This window comes from Triturus cristatus, chromosome 3_1 (assembly GCF_964204655.1).
Source record: "Triturus cristatus chromosome 3_1, aTriCri1.1, whole genome shotgun sequence".
Lineage (NCBI taxonomy): Eukaryota > Metazoa > Chordata > Amphibia > Caudata > Salamandridae > Triturus > Triturus cristatus.
In genome coordinates, this window is record NC_140583.1 from 545,100,762 (window position 1) to 545,121,555 (window position 20,794).

Genomic DNA, 20,794 nt, shown 5'->3' on the forward strand with positions numbered 1-20,794 from the left:
TCATTTTTAAGCATCTTAGAACTGTCGAAAATATCTTACTCTAAGCAGGATGTGTTGACAGATGTGCCCGAGCTCATCATTTCGCATCTTGGCCAGCTCCGCGTAATTTAGAAGAAAAAAGAACCCAAAGCATGTTGTTTTCAGGCTGATAGCATGAAGGGGTATTCGGTGAAAGACCAGCTTGCCATCCACACACTCTTCCGAGCAATGTGTGATGCCCACATCAGTTTTTTAAAGTTCAGGCAGCAGCAGCATGCCCCCGCACAGGGGTACATGGTGGAATATCCTAGGCTCAATTAAAGGAATTTAAGGTTGTAAAAACTTCTAATTATGAGACAGATGAAGTGATTGTTGTTCCAAATGTTTTGTGTGTGAGAGGGATGGAACACGCCTCAGGTGTGATGGAAACCCACCATCGCAGGCCCTCGTTCTCGTCAAGCAATGATTCACAGTATCCGCAGGGGCATCCATATTAAATATGATAATGTACTACATGGAGTAATCCCAGCCACTGACACATGACATGAGAACCAGTTCACCATCTACTGCAGACCCTCACGTGGGCCATAACCTTCACTCATTGGTCCCATTCACTCAACCGTGCGTCATATGTAATTATACAACATATTTAAACTCAATCAGTGCAATTCTCTTTTGTCTAGTACTGCAATCTCTCAAAAATACCAACACAGTGCCTGAATTAAAGAACTGCCTTCGCACGTGGCTCGTGCCAACAAATTCATTCACTTGCTATCTCTGTTGTATGTGGCTTAACCATCAGTGGGACGTTTCTGAGAGATTTCTTACAGAGGAGGGGAAACCTTTCCCCTTTAAAAAACGCGCGTGTGTAGGCATCCTCCCCTTCTGTGGACGGATCCAGAGAGGCATTTGGCGGCTGAGCTCAGGGCCTCCCTCACCATTCTCACCCTCTGGCACTTACCCCAGGGGCTGACGGCTAAAGATCTGCTTCCAGGCTGCTGTGGACTAACCACGCCCTCTTGCCCCTTCCAGTGTGGACACCTGCAATCTGGCCGTTGCCGAGATGGAGGCAACTCCATCCTTAGAGAAGTAAATATAGAAGAAAGGCAATCTATTTGGTTTGTTCATATGCCCTGTGTTTACAGTGTAGGGCCATCTATCCCATGGGTGCTCAGGAGTGTGCACATGGGACCCTTAGGATTGCAGCGCCTGCCTTCTTGGCCTGGGAGGATGCTAACGTTGCGTGTCTTCCGAGAAGGAAGCATGATACAAGAGCTAATGAGGAAATCGGTTCTTAAATAAGTTGGAGAGAGAGGTTTTAGGAATGCCTGGCTGTTAGTGCAAGATTAGGAATTGGCGGAACTCTACTGTAGGAATTAGCTTTGAGCTGGTCTTTCAAGAGAGCAAAGTGGTAGCGTGAGCCTTTGCTCCGACACGCTGAGCATAGGTGGCAGGCATCTGCCAACGATTAAAAGAGAAACCCTGGAGGGCCTAGGCCTCGAGCTTGGTGGGAAATCCTGGAACCAAGGTGATCTAGGGGCGGGATGGCCAGTCACGAGGCTTCACTGAGCCTCCAGTAGACATATCCCCCAAGGCTCTTTGCATCAAGCATTATATCTTCATCACATACTTTTAGGTGCATGAAACAGAGATGAGATCTTGGACCTGGACTGACATTTCCTTGATGAACAGTAAGGAGGCACACAAGTCAAAACTGAGGGCCAGCAAATTCATGGGTGAGTTACTGGGCACTTCGAAGAGCTTGCATTCATGAGATTTCCTCAAATATTGGCCCAATGCACTTGCCAGACACAGGCAGACCCCTACACCTTAATGGACCAGAGAGGGACATAGAAACAATATACATATATATATATATATATTCACTGAAAAAACCATAGGTTTCACACACGTTATAGTTAGGAATTAGCATTTAAAAAACCTTGCAAATTCACTTAAAAAACCATAGGTTTCACACATGTTATAGTTAGGTGGACATTTCACTCGTAAAAAACCAATGAAATTCCCCCGTTATAGTTAGTTGAGATAACTATAACTCGCGCGCCCGCAATCCTCTGCTCATGACGTCACATATTACATCACTCATGACATGGTCAGTGGCATCACTCATGACATCACTGATGACATCATCCTTGTGATAGAGTGGCGGTCGCGCGAGTTATAGTTATGTCAACTAACTATAACGGGGGAATTTCATTGGTTTTAGTGAAATGTCCACCTAACTATAACATGTGTGAAACATATGGTTTTTAAAGGGAATTTGCAAGGTTTTTTAAATGCTAATTCCTAACTATAACGTGTGTGAAACCTATGGTTTATGCAGTGAATTTGTACGTTTTTTAAAATGCTAAGTTATGTATTTATTATTATATTTTTTATATATTTATTTTACAATAAACTACGTATTAAAAATGTTTTTGTTTTTGTTTTTTTTGAATGGTTTTTCACCATGCGCGCACGGTGCGCGTACCGTGCGTGCACCCCTCGAATTTTTAAAAAAAAATTAAAATGTTTTTTTCTGCCTTCGGGGTCCTTCAGGGACCCCCTGACAAAGGCTAGGGGGTCAGGAACTCTCTCCCCTGCCCCCTTTTCACGTTCACCACCTTCCTTTTTCACTCTCGCACTCAAAACAAACAAAATGGCGGCCGACACTTCCTGATTTCGACCGATTCGAACGTTGACTGACATGTAACCACCAATCAGAATTACGCTCGCGCACGTTAGGGTGGGCGCACCGTGCGTGCACGGTGCGCGCACGGTGCGCGGCTATAGATATTTATGTACTTTAACTGCAATTTTCTCAGGAACTACTGAACAGATTGACTCCATATATGCAAAAGGCACATCCCTGACCTGAGGTCTACCTCTTTGCCAAATTTCAAGTAATTCTGTTCAGCCATTCGGGCTGTACCTTCGACTAAAGGTCCTATGGGAAAATGCATGGGGAAAACGCGTTTTGGGACCCCCCTTTTTTCGAGGATTCGTCAACCGGCACCAAAGTTATTCAAAATAGAATTTTGAGATTTCCTATGGAAACACGGTCCTAACTATAACTATCTACTGGCGACCGCCAGTAGATAATATATTGGGAGGTCAGCTCATCCTTGATACCCCATAGCCTCTACTTCCCTACCCTGGGTATATTCCGGGGGTGGTTGCTTATATAGATAAAAAATTCCCATACCTCAAAAGATAAGTTGTTGCCTCCCTCCTTATTGAGCTCCTACTCCAGATATGACATGGATAATATATCCTTACACGTTCACACAAAATGAGCTACTGCCTTGCCGCTTATTGAGCTACCACCCCAGAGAAGGTGCAGGACACTTCTTGGAATGAAACCACTGCCATGGGGGGACTCAGAACCTCTGCCAGGGGTGCACTGGAAGAGGTGTCGCGTCGTTAGTGCCTGTAAGGCAGAGAAGCTGAAGCAGTGAGGGACAGAATCACAGGACACGGTGTATGAATTCGTACCTGAGCTTTCCAGAGGGCCATGGTGATCTTTTATTTAAATGCCCCCAACTGCAACACAGTCTATTTAAATGTTCTGGGCATTGCATACAACCAACTTGTGACCGTTTTATTGGGAGATGCACACACAACACTTTTTCCCGCACCACGAGCAAAATAGAGGCATATGATCATTTTATGAATCATGATACATGTGAACAAACACATGGTTTGGAATATGAGTCCTCTCTCTAGAACAGGTTAGGACCAACCAGTCCACATATAGACAACTGCCACCAGGGAGAGGGCACAGGAGGGTTGACAGTGCACCAGTGGGGATACCCAGGCTACATCAGAATCTGCTCCATTTCATGATCCGTGCTGGTGTGTGTTTGTGTGAAGACAGAATTCAGATATACGCAGTGCTTTAAATTGAAAAATAGAAGTGCAGGTACTCTGCAATTAAAAGTATTACATTTCTCTCGGGAAGTGGCAGTACCCCCCCTCTCAAAATAAAAAAGTGGTGGGACTCAGTATCGGACAGTACCGGCCCATTTAAAGCACTGGATATACGCATTACCTGTGACAATAACACTGTCCCCCCTGAACCCTTTTACTTCGTTTCTTCTCTTTTCCAGAACTGTGACTAGATTTAATATATTGTGGAACAGAGTTCGTTTTCATCCATACTGGCCTGGATTGTGAAAGCCTCCCACCCATTCCAATATCTATGATCTAAAATCATTGTAAAATATTTGAAACAGGGAAATGTCAAAAGGAGCCTGTTAGAAATGGGATTTCTGGTTGGCTAAGGCTTGCGCCAAAGCCAGGCAGAAACCACCACTCTAGTCAGGGCAAGGAAGTTACACGCCAAAGATAACCCCTGCTCACCCCCTTGGTAGCTTGGCACGAGCAGTCAGGCTTATCTCTGAGGCGATGTGTAAAGCGTTTGCGCGCGCACCCAGCAACAACACCCAAGGCCCACCACAAAGGAAACTCCACACAAGGTATTCTATAAAAATAGCCTTTGTATTATACACAACACATTAGATAAAAACACACACTCTACAATGTGCCAACAGGCACGGGCAGAATTTACAAGGGATTATATATACAGGGGACAGGGCCACCTGGACCACTGTCAGGAATTAGCACTTTTTAGAACATAGGAATAATACTGTAGTACAAAATAACATATGTAGCACACAACCAGTAACTACTGGTATCAGGTAAGTACCACCTACGCAACCCTAACCACCTTAGGAAAATATTGCGCAGGGAATCAGGACCTCACTAGCACCACCTGTACTAGGGAGAAAACAACCACCTAAGTATCACAATACCTGTAGGGGTCTAAGCACATAAACACATGATGCATAACATTCAGAGGTGTAAAGCAAAGCACATGACGCATAACCACATTCAGAGGTGCAGGAAAGGTACAATGGCGCAAAAACTCACATTAGCCACTATCTGTGGCAGTCCCTGGGCCAACTGGCCTAGTAGGGGGCTAGGACGCCCTGTGTCCAGCAAAGTCAGGGGCAAGACTGCGCAGGAGGCACAGTCCAAAACTCAGAGGGCCACAACCTAAACGTTGCAGCTGCCCACTAAGTGCTGGGCCGCTGGAGAAAGGGAGCGTGGGCACCACTGCGCCTTCTAGAACCAATGTGGCACTCTGGACAGATGATGGGGCCAACGCTGGAGACTCACCAGGCTCAGGGCATGTCTAATGCCCCAAAAGCGATGTAGGAACCACGTGGGCTTTCAACCAATACTCCACCCCTTCGTTGGAGCCTCGTGGGCGTAAAACAACCGGAAATGCCCCCTAGAGCCTTCTAGGCTCGAGAAATAATGGGGGCAAGGTGGGAGTGGCCCGCTGCCATCTGGGGCCACTCACAACACGGAAGAAATGCCCCCGTATGCGTGGGAGCGGCCCGCTGTCTTCCGGGGCCGCTCTGGTTGCAAAAGAAATGCCCCCGACGTTGGAGCCCTACGGGGCTCTGTACTGGAGCCTCACGGCTCTTGCACCAAATGCCCCTGAGCCTCGCAGGCTCTAAACAACTATTTCCATCGCCGCTGGAGCCTTCACGGCTCTTGGACTAACTCTGCCCACACAGCCCCTTTCACCAGGCTGGTAGCAGCCCCCACTCACCGGACTCTGTGTGGCGGGTCGTCTTCCTGCTCGGCCGACGACGCGAGTGGAGCACACAGCGCTCCGACCTCGCTGGGCTGCGGGGCTCTCTTTCCGCTCACGAGAGCCCCGGGCTGTCTTCTCTCCTGGGCTGGCCACTGGGGGGGGTTGCGGGGCTCCCTCACATGCCGGGAGCTCCGGCCGTAACACGCACCTCTCCGCCTCCCTCAGCTTCCGGTCCGCGATGAGGACCCGCCCACATCCAGGGCTTCACAGGCTGCTTCCGGGTCACCGCGGGCAGCGCGGCGGCCCTGAGAGTTCCGGCGCCGTACCACGGGGCACACCGTTCTCCGGGCACACCATGCGGGGTGGGCACCCGCGGCGGGCACAGTATGCGGTGTGGGCTCCCGCACTGGAAATAATAATAAAATAAGCGGGGTAGGCACCCGCAAGGATCAAGCAAAACGGGGGAACCCCTACGCCGGGGTTCCCTCCTGGATTGTCGTAGCGCCGCGCTACGGGCTCCCAGGCAGGCGCTTTTCCGGGACAGCGCTTCCTTGATGCTGGGGGCCCCAATAGAGCACTCCTAGCGCTATAAGTCCAGAAAAAGCGCTTTCAGGCGCTCAGGGATACAAATAAAGCGCTCCCAGCGCTTAGGAGGATAAAACACAGTCCAGCAAGGTCCTTCCCTGCATACAGCCAAGCAGGGGTGGGGGGGGGGCCAGGCTGGACCCAGAGCCAGCTCACTGGGCCTCCAGGCAGGGAGGTAATCCAAGTGGCGGTCCTCTGGTCCAGCAGCAGCAGCAGCCCCCCTCAGGTAAGATCCTGGCAGAGAACAGTTTCTGTGGGGACACAGCCCCATTTTTATACAGCAAACCCCTTTGTTCTGGGTTCAGGGTGAGGGGGAAAACCAGTCGCAGCTGGTTGGGGAGCACCCTTGATGTGCTCAGCCCCTCACTCTATTCATTGGCAGGGCTAGGGTCGTCAGTCGCACCGCAGGGGGCGGGGCCAGCATTGTGTGTGGAAAACCCTGTCCTATTCAGGACCCAGGTGTACTCCTCCCACCCATCTAGCTGCTGATCTCCCCATTCACCACTGGGTGACTCATCCTGACTCTGGGGAATCCCTAGCCCGTCACATGACATGACCAGCCAATCACGCGACAGACACACTGTACACAGAAGTGCCCACTTCTAGAAGTGGCACTTCCACACTAGGTACATGCACGCCGCACACATCATCGTGCAGCATTCACTCCCACGAGTCCGCACATACCAAACTCGGGACTGCACACCCCACGCATCAAGAACTACTAGGGACACATACATTCCCCATGCATTCCTATGGGAGGGCAGGCCTATCTCACCACATGCACTCAGAGCACGCACGCACTTTACCCTGGGACACAGGGAAAGTGCGCAGAAACCAAAAAATCACCACACCAAGTCACCAGCAAAAAGCAAAAAAGTTCAGGGGTGAACCTGCCAGAAGGGCCAAGTCCAACAGAGCCCCTGAAGATAAGTCCCTCTTTATTAAAAGTCTTGTGTCATAGGCCGATGGAAAATATAATTCTTGAATGGTGCGTAAATGTCTCAAGGAATGCCCGAATTACACCCCTTAATTTTCAAGAAAAACTAGGGTCACATAAGACTTACTGAATTCACTTGGAATTCCGTAGAAAGATAAACAGTTTATCCTTTGACCACAGAATCCTTCCTGGACGCTTGGTCGGAACACTGCATCAAAGCCTTTATAAAAAGTGCCGGCCCTGCAGCATATCAGATTTAAAGTGCCAAACTCTAGCTTCAGCTGGGCTATTGCAACTTACGCAGAATTAGAGGCTGATCCTTGAGCAGAGTCCCTGGGTGAAGAACTGCTGGAATGTTGACCAGGGCTATGGACCTCTTAAGCCTTGCCGGAGGTCTTGGCCAATGTGACTTGTGTGTAAAGAGTCAATGCATTCCATGGGCCTGAGTATCAAGTGAATAGCATTAAAGGCAAGTCCTTGTAAATATCAAAAGATATCAAACACAGTATCATTTGTTTGATTTAAGCAACTTCAGCTGTTTAGGTACCATCTGCCATTGAATCCCTTCGATTAATCTGCCCAGAGGTTTAGCTTTTAGGGGGGAAACTGCAATCCTCGCCCTGAATGGAAGAGTCGCCGAAGACTCAGTAAACATTCTGTCAATGCATGTAAATATCACCATAACAGACCAGAAAAACCAGAAGCTAGAGGTTGACCATAGGTGCATCAGGAGGGAACGTCATCCATAACCGTAAACTCCTCAACCCTGCATCAGCATGCACCTGAGACAAGCCATCAACTTAGATTTGATCCACATACAAGGTGAACTCTGTCCAGAGGCGGCGTCATTTCCTCCTGTGCCTGCTCTTGCAGGAAAATGCACAGAGCTGAGAAGGAGGGCTCTCTGCTCTGACCCGTGAATGGAACCCCAGTGTGGGGGCAAGGGAGCGGGAGGTGGACTCGTTGCATGGTGAAAAGCCATGCGGCATGGGTTAGATTGGGGTGCAGATGAGCGCAGCCACCAAGGCAAACATCCATTAACTGCCCGAGATACCCGCTGGAGTCAGCTGCATGCTTTGGGCTCGCCAACAAGATGTTTCCCTTCACTGGCAATTCAATGTTTTTTCAGGCATCTTTTAACAATGCCTGCTCATTGTCCCACATTTTCTCGTTATTTTAAATCCCTTGTTTTGCTTAAATGTTAGCTACTTTCAGATTGCCAGGTCATTTAGAGCAGGTTTGTTCCCTGATTGCTTATCTTAGGACATTACTGACATTGATGACTTTATAGACGTAGCTTTCAACCATTGAATGCCTTTACATGACATGATGTTCGGGTTTGGGCAAAGGTTTGGCCCACCAATTTACCAGGTCAAGGCCTTGGTGACATTAAATCTGGGTTTTTTCTTTTTGGTATCCGTCGGGTCGGAAACTGGGTTGGAATCGATCGGAACACTTTTTAGTGACGACAAGAAAATGAACTCAAAATCAGCTGGACTCCTATCCAAACCCTATAAAGCTTATTGTTCGCATCGACAAACACCATTACTCTGACATGCCTGTAAATCCAGTATCATACGACAGTGCTAAGTTAAGGATGGTATCACAGCTAAAATTGTCACTCAAAAACCATTTGCCACACTCATGTGCTGTGACACTGTGTCAACCAAATGTTTACCTTTGTATGCAAAGACAAACCTTTTCTTCAAGCGTGCCCCCTAATGCACATATGCAGTACACGTGTTCTTTGTTACACATACAATTGCATACACGGCAGTGCTAAATGTGTGCTGTTATTTGCAGGAGGTGGTAACTGGCACTTCCTTTTAGGGACCAAGAATCATTTTTAATCACCAGACGTTGATCTGGCAAGTGAAAGAATGCTTGAAAGGGGAGAAAAAATGAGTTAGAAAAAGATAAGGAAATTTGACAAAAGGAGGAACAAGAGGATGAGAAAGATGCTTCAACAGCAAGATAAAAAATACAAGCCGCGTAGGGTGGCGGTGGAAGAAAGATCCAAGTGGTGGAATCAGGATTAGGCCTCCCCAGCCTTCAGCAATGCCAGTGGCAGTCACTTATGACAAGTGTTGAGCTTCGGCTATAATTTTACACAAATTAAACACAGTTTGCAGTTACTTGCACATGTCATTACAAATGTCTCAAAAACACCATTACATATATTCCTAAAATATATAATGGGCTTAGCTGCGTTATGTTATGGATGTGTTACTTTCCAACAGATTGCCAAGCCTTCTTCCAGTAGCTAGAGACAGATGCAGAAAAGGCAGGTAGATTTACTGTTCCAAAATTGCAGATCGCCATTTTACAATGGTAAATTAAAAATAATGTGCAGAAGAGTAGAACATGTTAGTATGTGGCCTGGTAGCACTTAGCTGCTGCCTCCCTATAAATAAATTAGAAACAGGAGTGGAACCGGGGAGCAAAGGATAAGCGATGATGGGTACAAACTGGAGAGCAGGTGGGTGTGCATGAGATGGAACGAGGAACACCAGAAATGGAAAGGAGTTCAGGGATGGAAAATATGCAAGCAGGGCGGTGGCACATGGAAAGTGATGAACAAAGAGCAACAGGTAGTTGAGGGTTCGCATGTGGGGTGGTGGCAAATGAAAAGTAATGAACGAGGAGCAATAGGGAGTTGAGAGGTCTCATGCGGGGTGGAGGTACATGAAAAGTGATGAACGAGGAGCAACAGGGAGTTGGGAGATTGCATGCGGAGTTTGTGGCACATGAAAAGTGATGAACGAGGAGCAACAGGCAGTTGGGAGATTGCATGTGGGGTGGTACATGAAAAGTGATGAACGAGGAGCAACAGGGAGTTGGGGGATTGCATGCAGAGTTTGTGGCACATGAAAAGTGATGAACAAGGAGCAACAGGGAGTTGAGGGATCGCATGTAGGGTGGTGGCACATGAAAAGTGATGAACGAGGAGCAGCAGGGAGTTGAGGGATCGCATGTGGGGTGGTGGCACATGAAAAGTGATGAACGAGGAGCAATAGGGAGTTGGGGGATTGCATGCGTGGTGGTGGCACATGAAAAGTGATGAACGAGGAGCAGCAGGGAGTTGGGGGATTGCATGCGGGGTGGTAGCAAATGAAAAGTGATGAACAAGGAGCAGCAGGAAGTTGAGGGATCGCATGTGGGGTGGTGGCACATGAAAAGTGATTAACGAGGAGCAGCAGGGAGTTGAGGGATCGCATGTGGGGTGGTGGCAAATGAAAAGTGATGAACGAGGAGCAATAGGGAGTTGGGGGATTGCATTCCGGGTGGTGGCACATGAAAAGTGATGAACGAGGAGCAACAGGGAATTGGAGGATTGCATGTGGGAGGGGTTGGCCCAAAAATTGAGTCACCTCAAGTGGCAATGGAAGGATATGTCATCAAATTAGAACATTTTAGACCAAAATGCTCCTGCATCTGGACAAACAGAACAAAAGGGAAGAAAGCCATAAAACCAAGAGCAGTGGCCTGAGATAGACAACAAAGCCAATCAGTCACAAGCAAGAGTTGAACCAAAGTCCAGTGGAAGTATATATTGGAAACACTAGGCATGCCACAAACAACTAAGGCGGTCTGTAGCTGAGACCGAAAGGGAAAAACAAAGGAGCAGAACATTTGTGGCTGTGAGGAGGAGATAGCAGATTTCGTCATCTGATCAACAGCTTTCATCAGGTTACCTCACCGTTTATTTTAGCGGACAATGAATGCATAATCTTTCAAGTAAACCAGAGGGTTCTTTTCCAGACTTCGGTTTGCAGCCTGAAAGAGAACTGCAAAAGTAAAATGCATTGTGGAATATAAAAAATCAGGCAAAAAACAAAAAATGGCAACAAAGCAGTAACAACAGCTTTAATTCAACTTCACTTTAGTAGCAAAGATCACTCACGGCCTTCGGTGTGAGGTGGTCAGTCAGAGAGTCCCACATTGAGGGGCACGTCGCCAAACCCTGGGGCATATTATCAAGACAGGAGATAAAATTATCGCCGCTTTAGCGATAATGGGCTTGATAATATGCTCCATGGAATTCCAATTGAAGCCCATGTTAAATATGAAGGACGTCTAACATGGGCTTCAATTGGAATTCCATAGAGCCTATTATCAAGCCCATTAACGCCGTTTTAGCGGCAGTTTTATCGCCTGTCTTGATAATATGCCCCCCTGTGTCCCTCTATTCACTTTCAATTGCGATATTTTATGCTGGTCATTTTATTTGATTTTTTTAGTTTATGTAAATAATTGTACAAAAGGAAATGGAACAGAGGAGGCCTATTAACAATGTTTAGGAAAGGGTATATTTCAGCAGTCCTGCTCTTTTAGACACTTTTTCTAGAAATGGATTTCCTTAAAGCTCAGGCTGGGGGCTAAAGATAGTCACGGTAGTGGCTCTTTTATCCTGAATTGGCATGAGTCACATTCCGTGCTTTCTGATCGAAATGGGAAGAGTCCTTTCAGAGCCGGTCCTTCTGAAACGCGCACATTGATTTCTCGACGGAGCTGCTCTCCCCCTTCAAGATTAAGTGCAGGGACTCCCGCCACACGAGGGTTTCCAAGGGCTTGGAGTGAACTGGAGCTGGTGCCGGGAAATGCATTGATTACATATATCTTTAGAGGAAATTGACTACAGGACTAATGTGGCGAATGCGATGCTTTAAGGGGTCCTTTTAATTAGGGTAGTTCTGTGAGCTTTGGCCTCCCTGAAACTAGTTTTTGCCTTGAATCAGGGCAAAGCAGGTTAAAGCGCAGAGATCAGAAATGGCCCGAGCTGCGCTGAGGAGATCGTACCTTTTCTTCCTGAATATGTTTTCTTCTGCATATTGCATTAAATATAACTTTCATATTTTATGATATTTGGAATTTCTTTGCGTTTTTGTAACTTTACACACAACACACGCTGTAATTAGATCACATATTAATGGGTTCTGTAAAACGGACAAAATATTTTACAAGTCAATTTCTTTGAAACTAATAATCAAACTGTCATTCTTAAGTTGCGCTGTGGTGTATTTTGTAGTACTGCTTGGCGTGATGTGATGTATGCTTCCGGGGCTGGATTGCATCCTCGCAGGGTTTGCCTGGTTGAGTGAGTGGAAAGATGGGGTGAAAACATCGGTGGCGGTTCACCCACTGCTTTCTGTCTTGGTGCAGTTGCTCGCCTGACCCTTGCGGAGAGCCGGGAAGGCCTCCACGAGGTGCGGTGATTCTCAGGCACTATATGCAGCATCATGGCTGCCGTCTAGGTATCCATTCTGTACCTGCACAGGCACTGCCTATCTGGTGGCTGATCAGGGCTGAACTGGCTGTAGCAGGCACCTGGCATTTCCTCGGTGGTCCAGAAGGGTGGGTCTGGTTTTGGACCAGTGGGGGCCGTTTTTGTTACTGTGCAGTGCTGCAAAATCGGCCCCTTGTAACAAAAGTGTAGCAGCAGTGTTTTCCACGAGCACCCCCCACCCATCCACCTCCCTGGGGCCGGTCGGATGTAATTGGCAGGGCTGGTTTGCGATCTCAGTCGGGCCCTGTGGCTGATGCACGTTCCGTAAGTGCACCACTGACATTCCATTGGGGTGGAAAGGAACCACCCTCTTCTGAGTTGTTGGTGGTGGCCGAGTTGCAGTCTTTTACTGTACCTTCCATACCGCTACCCTGGGGGCTTCTCTCCCTTTCCATAGATTCCAGGGGAGTATAATAAATCTGTGCCACATTCACATTTAACACACAGGGAGCTCACATGTCCAGGGCCTTTTACCAGTGCACCATTGTATCTGCTTCTATAATATGATGCAGACTCAAGTGCGAAGGCTTTCCGTTATTTGCAGGTCGCCGCTCCCCCAAAGGAAATTAGGGAGCCCACCCCCACTTTATACTGTGCTGGTGATAATTTAATTGCACACTTCACAAACAGTAAACATTTCATAAAACATACTGTGACGGTTTCATTTATGCGTATTGCATTATAAATCTCAGAATGGAAGAATATGGGATGGTTTGCAATCATATTAAAATATTTTGAATATAGGTTTTGCTCAGCATATTTTACATTTAATAGCACTGTCTACATAGGCATTTTGAACATCAGAAGGATGAAAAGCTGAGGCATCCCAAAAGAGATTCAAACCTGTAACTCGCAGATTATAAACTTCATCAGCAGATTCATAAGTCACTGATCAATTTTGTGTTAAATTTAAAATTCTAATTGTCATTTTTTATGGCTCCTTTAAATTAAAAATTGATAAATACCAACTATCACCATTTACAATAAGAATGTGATCTGTGGCAGATTATTTTAAAATACTTCGATTGACCCCAACTACAAAGGTCAATTAAATGTCCCTCAATTATCCATACTCCAGGATGGTTTACAACACTTATTAAAAATATTTGGCATCATTTATGTTTTTGCTGTAGGGCAGTGCCGCAGGCCTTCCTGCCACGCTGCCCTACGGCAAAACAAAAGGGCAAACCAAAAGGGGAAGAATGCACTGTATTCATCAGATACAGCGCATTCCTGTCCTTTCCCCTGCCTCAACACAGGCACCTTCCTGCACAAAAACATTAACAATAGGCTTTTTTCTCTTTCTATGTGTGTTGCGCACATAAAAAAAGGAAAAACAAGGAGAAATTAAGATATTTCTTCTCTTTGGGCCTCCCTTTTGCCTCCCATTGGGAAGCTTACGTTTTTGGCGCTGCCTCAAAGTTATGATTTCTCGTAAATCTGGGGCAGTGTCAAAACGCCATGACTGCTTGGAACGCCCCCTGTAACAGCCATTGCCCGCCCCTTTAACGCAGAAAACTGCGTTAAAGGGAATAATATATACAAGGCAGCATTGCACCCAAAAAAGTGGCTTAGTGCTGCCTGATAAATAGGGAGCAGGTTTCTGCACCACCGGAGCGTCACAAAAAGTGATGCCCCGGCAGCGCAGGGGCTCATAAATAAGCCCCATTGTTGGTAATTCCTTCGACCCTGTCAGATAAATGGACCAGGTCCAAGTAGCACAGCTAGTTTTCTGCTGTAGGCTGCAAGTCTGAAGTCATGGTACATGATCTAGCCCTTTTTGTTCTACAGAACAGAGGTTATCGTCCCCCCTCCCCACTATCTTCTTTATTTAAAATAATCCAAGTCACATCTTGAGCTGAGCTGAGCTTGAATCCTAAAAACTCTAACGCCTGAAGGATGAATATGAGATAGATGCATTCTGTATCGAAAATGTCCAAATGTTGAATGGACATTTTCAGAATGTTCTTTTCATTGCAAATGTTGAAAGTTTCCATGCAAAGAGAATATCTCATATTATATTAACTTAATCTTGATGGAAGAGTGAATACTGCTTTATTAAAGATTGCTTTGTGACCATTATACTTCAGTAACATCATACTTACTATGTGTTTGAAAGAAAGGTGTATTTGTCAGGCTCATATCTCATAAATTAATATATAATCTTTTAGGGACTGTATCTATGAATAGTTATATTTTCAGTTTTTCTATTAGGTAAAGCAAAGTATTAAATGGTATAGAATTGGTTGTTGTTGGCAGCTCTAAACATGCTTCATCAAGTAAAATTCTTAGGTAATGGATGTTAGAAATTGGACGTCAGGCTGGCTAAGGTATGCACTCTGTCCAAGCAGGACCCACAGTCCTAGTCAGGGTAAGTCACAAACACACCCTAAATTAACCTGTGCTCTTCCTCTGGTAATTTGACACAGAGCAGTCAGGCTCAACCTAAGAGACAATGTGTAAAGTATTTCTGCGACACTTCAAGCAGCAAGGGGTCGAACCCCATATGCCCTTCCCATGAATGACATAGGCAGTGACAGTGGCACACAAACATGAAAAGTAATCAGAGGCCTCCTGTCCCATTTCTTGCCATGGCACTACAATCACTCAACTTTGAAGAGCAGGTTGTAAAAAGAAGCCGAGTGCTGAATGCCTACTCTTGTTCACCATCATCTCCAATCTACAAGCCACGGCTCCCATCTGCTGAGTGAGACGGTCTGAGGCACTCAAAAGAGACTAGTGAGACCAAAGAACAAGGAATCCTTTTAATTACTGTGAAGAAAAGATATGCTGTATGACCAATGTTCTACCTTTTGTTCATACAGTAACACAGTGAAAACACCAGAAAAAGACTACATACCAAGTTAGAAATAAAGGTTGTATTTGTATAAACAGAACAAGACCACAACAATAAAAATGCGTAACCAGAGCTGTGAATTTTTAAATATTAAATTGTCCTCTCCCACTACAAAGTCATGCACCAGACCCTTGGGACTGTGGATGCTCCTGTCAGAAGGCACCGAAGAATTGCCCCCATCACTGCTGGACTTAGCCTGCCTGGCTTTAATGTCCAGCTCCTTCAGACTCAGTTCATGAGCCAACATTAATTTATTTTCCTCTATGGCCTATTACCTCTCCTTCAACACTATTTTCAAGGCCCTTTTCTTCTCCTCTTTCTCCTCTTCCATGGCCATCCTTTCCCTTCAAAGGATCTCTCTTTCTCCATTTTTAATTTGGTAAGCTCCAATTTTAATTTTCTGTCCTCCAGCTCCTCTGGAGACAGCCTCTAAATGACACACTGCTCTAAGGACTGGGTGGAATTAGTACTCCTGGTAGGATACTCCCTCCCTCCTCCACAGGTAGCAGCCTCAAACTTGCCTGCTGTGCGGGAACTGCTATTGCGTTCCCATTGTACTGCCTGTTTTCAGGGCACCACCTTGGGAACGGCAAAAGAAAATCCCACCAGACAAGAATGGAACTCATAATCAGGCAAGCAGGCCATGCACAGCTTTGGTAGTGCTGTGCCGGCGCAAAGCCGGCACAGCACTGCCAAGGTCATAATCAGACCCTTAATCCTCCAAAAGCAGGAGATTCTACATTATTCATTACTAATCCTGTGATTGAAAAATGAAGCATATTAATGCTCTTAATAGTGTTGTGTTATTGTTTTAAGATTTAAGTAAATAGCACAGCAACCAAAGATGAAGGAAGGCAATTAAAAGTATTACCTGGCACTTAATTAAAGGTTAGTTGGAAGGCAGTGGGGAAAAATCTAAATATGTGTATGCCATTTAAAAATGGAGTACACAGACTTTTAGAAGTTTCACTTTAAGTAGTGGCTGCCTATGACCTTTAAAATGTGCAACTCATTCAAGCTCACAAATGGCACTTAGGGCTGGATAGTGGCTGTGTTCCCTTTTCTTGTGTTACACCAACAAACATGTCTGTAACATTGCTTCACAACCCCTCAGATGTAAGGAATCTGACTATTGACCCTTCAAAGTATAGGTTAGGACATGTTAGTAGAAAGCAGCCTATAGATGAAATGGTAAGACAGGTCAAATAACAAAGAACCTGCGGATTAAATCACATCTACCTTATATATTAAAGCCACATGTAGGAAATAACAAATCTTTTGTGTGGTTGCCCCCCAATCTTTGCCTTAATTGTTTTACTGGCATTAGAACACTGTACACTTTACCCCTGCTAAGCAGGAGTAAGGTTACTGTGTTCTCCCTTAAATATATCAAAATTGATGTAAACCTGTATGGCACAGTTAACTTCCCTTGAAGGGTGTAAACCCCTCCATTGGAAAGAAAAATGCCACCCGTGGACTGCAGCACCTATTTTGCCATCCCCTACAGGGACAGTGAAGATATGGCTTCAGGCCTATCCTGTATAGCCTTAAAGCAGGAGCTTGAACCCTGCTGCATAGATCTGTCAAAATCAGCCTTTTAACAGGCAGAAAAACCTGAACCTAAATATTACATAAGTCATTCCTAAGCACACATGCATGCTCACATGCTAGAGTGTATACTATTCCAGAGAGGTACATGTGTGAAATTAGAGATGTCATGTTCAGCCAGTGACTAAGCCCAAAACAACATTGTCAGTGATCAGGCTGTAACTGGCACATAGGAAAAGTCGAAGTACATACTTTACACTTCAATCTATGTATTTTGACCAGTACCAGCTATAAATTCCATCCATAAAGATATATTTTTATACTTAATAAAAATCCAATCTAAGAGCAAGTTGTATTTTTATTTAACATATTGGAAATATATTTTTTAGAATGTCACGTTTACCCTGCTTGAAGCTGCTGGAGATTAATTTGTATTAGCTCTCCAGCTACTGACCAGACTGTACTTGGCCGATATGAGGTGTGAAAGAGGTGTGAAAATGTCTTCCAGAGCAGAGACAATGGCGTGGGTATGGGGAGGTGTTTTTCTTTCCCTTGCAGGAAGACCATTTAGGGTAGACCCAGGAATTTAATTAATTAGGGTATGCCATATGCCATGTCACAAACAAATGTTAGGTGACACCTGGAAAGACTCAGCCTCTGTCCCCATAGTCAGACTGGTACCAAAAACAGTGAGAGGAAAGCTAACCCCTTAACTGGGTTTGAGTGACCACTTAACAGAGGACTGCTTATTAACCTAGCCACACTTATTCGTGGGCACAAGCGAGAAAGGGTTTGAATTTGAAAGTGAGGAGCATTGTGGGTTTGCCTTCAGTAGGGCAAACAGAAACATCTGACAACGTGGGTAGATTTGTCTCTAGGAACTTTTACTCATTTGGTTAGGGGGTACCAAGGAGTCATAGCCACCCACTAGATGGTTTAGGCAACAATGTGGTGCCTCCAAGACACCCTCCTCAGAAAACATAGGGAATGTAAGATGAAAAGAAGAGGACTAGATCCGGTCTCTTTGGCCTGAGAGGAGCCCTGAGGGACTGACCTGCTCCCTCTTGCACTCAGGACAAATAATTAGGTTTCAAGGGTCACTTGGCTGACTTCCACTGTGGTTACAGTGACACAAAAAGCTGGTAGAGGCCTCTTCCCTAAAGTGCCCAGCTAGGCAACTAAATCTGCATTGAACTTTGCTGCATGGCTCAGCCTGACACCCACATAGTCTATAAGTCCCTTCCACAGGGGTCCTGGAGGAAGTGTACTCATTATTGGTTGGGCACCAGAAGAACCTCTAGTGTTCCAGGGCATAGGAGAGACCATTTGAAAAACAACCTGACTGGTAGTTCCACAGTGTTGGATTGAATTACAGCTACATCAACGGGTTTGTGTAACTCCAAAAAATGACTATGTTCCATTCTGCGTTAGGATTTACAAAATTTTCAGCAAGAAATCTTGAACACTGTAGAGCTCCAGCAGGACCAACCTGCTTCAGATATCAGGCCTATAGTTCCACAGTGATGGCTATAATTTCAGCGTCGGCTTGCACGAGGAGGAATTTTCTTCTCAAAATGTGGCAAAGTCCCTTTCTGCATTGGGACTTAGAATACATTTTGAATGTTTCATTCAAAAAAGTGACGAGGTTCTGAGGTCGGAGTTTGAAACTTTTTTGACACCCAGACTTTTCACAAGGACCAATACAGTTGGTGTATCAGACCATGGCTCTATTGTGGCTTCCCTCAAACCTCACCTAAGTCCTGCTCTATCACTTTGATAGATTATCATTCCTGCACACTGCTTTTTGGTGCTATTTACCTTATTGCTTTTTTATTGTTTTGGGGCGCAGTTTTTAATCAAATTTTACTCTATTTTTCAAATTCGCTTTGGGATTTTTTGGGTTTATGTTTTGACTTTATTATTATTTTGGTACTGCATAAATATGTTACACATTGCCCTAAGTTAAACTTGTCTGCTCTGTGTGACAGCTGCCAGAGGGTTGAGCTCAGATTAATTCAGTGACTTTGAGGGTTCACTCTGACGAGAAGTGTTATCATTTCTAAGGTGGGTAGTTACCCACACCAAAATAATCAATTTTCTAATATCTTGCAAATTAAAAGATAATTTCAGCTTAAATATACACAATGATTTTTGAAAAGCATGCTGGAACATGTGGTTCGTTAAACAGTGTTAGTCTGCACCCTTCAGTGGGCAGTGCCTTGTTATCACTGCTGCGGTCCATTTTGATTCAAAGTTATCGGCTCACACTTTGCTCCGTATTCAGCCCATTTTCAAGGCTATTAGGATCCATACCAGAGAAAGTCTTCGGTGGCAGCCTCTTGCCCTTTGCCGCTTTCGTGAGCCACAAAATTGGTTCCAAGACGGGCAACTAAGGTGCACTTGCTGGTGGTGCGTCACTCCGCAGCAGAACCAAGCCGCTAAACATCAAGCCATATATATATGTATGTATATATATATATATATATATATATATATATATATATATATATACATACATATATATATATCAAATCACACCATCAATCAGCAGCTTCACGCTATAGATGGAGACGGACCACAAGTTGGTGCCAAAGTGCGTAGTTTATTAGCCTGTACGGTCTTGACGCGTTTCGGTTCGAAAAGAACCTTGATCACATGACAAAGGTACAGAGTGTCATTACGTTATTTAAAGTGACAGTGCTATGAGGTAAGCATAAACATAGTAAAAAGACTGTGCGGAGCCAACGGCTGCTTGCAACATTTCTTAATGACAGGTAATTCAAATCTCGAATCCAAACACCACATTGCTAAATGTATATGGTTAAATACCAAACCCTTGGAAATTATAAATATTAACAATTTTTACGTATCAGCAATGTTCGGTTTTATGACTCTGTCATAGGTCTTAAACTTATAAGATTCGCTCCCTCACTGTTGTGCAAATTGTAATTTGGATAAGAGAAAGTGCAGTAAATAATAAAGTGCAAGTGCTATATATTATATATGGTCAGATACATTATTTTCAGATTTCCTAAAATTCCACCTCAAAATTAATAAATTCATTAGGTCTTAGTGAGAGCATTCAAGTTCTAATATCATTGTTGTGTATTTGTAAAATACATTTGTATAAATACATTGCCATATGCTGAACATGTGCATTATCTATATATATATTCACTGAAAAAACCATAGGTTTCACACATGTTATAGTTAGTGGAAATTTTACTGATAAAAAACCAATGAAATTGCCCCGTTATAGTTAGCGCAGGCAACTATAACTCACGCGACCACAATCCTCTGCTGATGCTAATACTGTATTTAGACACTTATTTGCCCATGTCTTCTTCCATACATTTTTAGCTATACATATATTACAAATATTTTTTTTTCATAAAGACACATATGTCATCAGCAGAGGATTGCGGTCGCGTGAGTTATAGTTGCCTGCGCTAACTATAACGGGGCAATTTCATTGGTTTTTTATCAGTAAAATTTCCACTAACTATAACATGTGTGAAACCTATGGTTTTTTCAGTGAATTTGCAAGGTTTTTTAAATGCTAATTCCTAACTATAACGTGTGTGAAACCTATGGTTTTTTCAGTGAATTAGTACGGTTTTTTAAATGCTAAGTTTTTTTCCCTTATAATAAGCCCTGTACATTTGGTGGCCTACGGCCACCAAAAGCACAGGGGGTGGGGTAAGTGTGGATAGTGTTTTTTTCCATTGTAATAAGCCCAGCACATTTAGTGGCCTTCGGCCACCAAAAGCACAGGGGGTGGGGTAAGTGTGGATAGTGTTTTTTTTTTTTTTTTTTTTTTACCGTACGCTTACCGTAAGCGTACGGTAAGCGTACCCCGCGAAATTGCCGAAAAAAAAATAAAACCGTTTTTGCACTTGGGGGATGTTTGGGGACTCCCTCAACATGACTATGTGGGAGGGAGTTGTCAAAACAGCCCCTTTACATGTTTTTGGGCTTCCGATTTTAAAAATC

The 20,794-nt window shown here is 44.8% G+C and overlaps 1 protein-coding gene across 4 annotated transcripts in view; it reads left to right on the forward strand.

Annotated features, from left to right (window-relative positions):
* NTRK3 (neurotrophic receptor tyrosine kinase 3) overlaps positions 1-20,794 on the forward strand; it is a 1,591,631-nt gene that overhangs the window by 147,258 nt on the left and 1,423,579 nt on the right. The window lies entirely within an intron of this gene.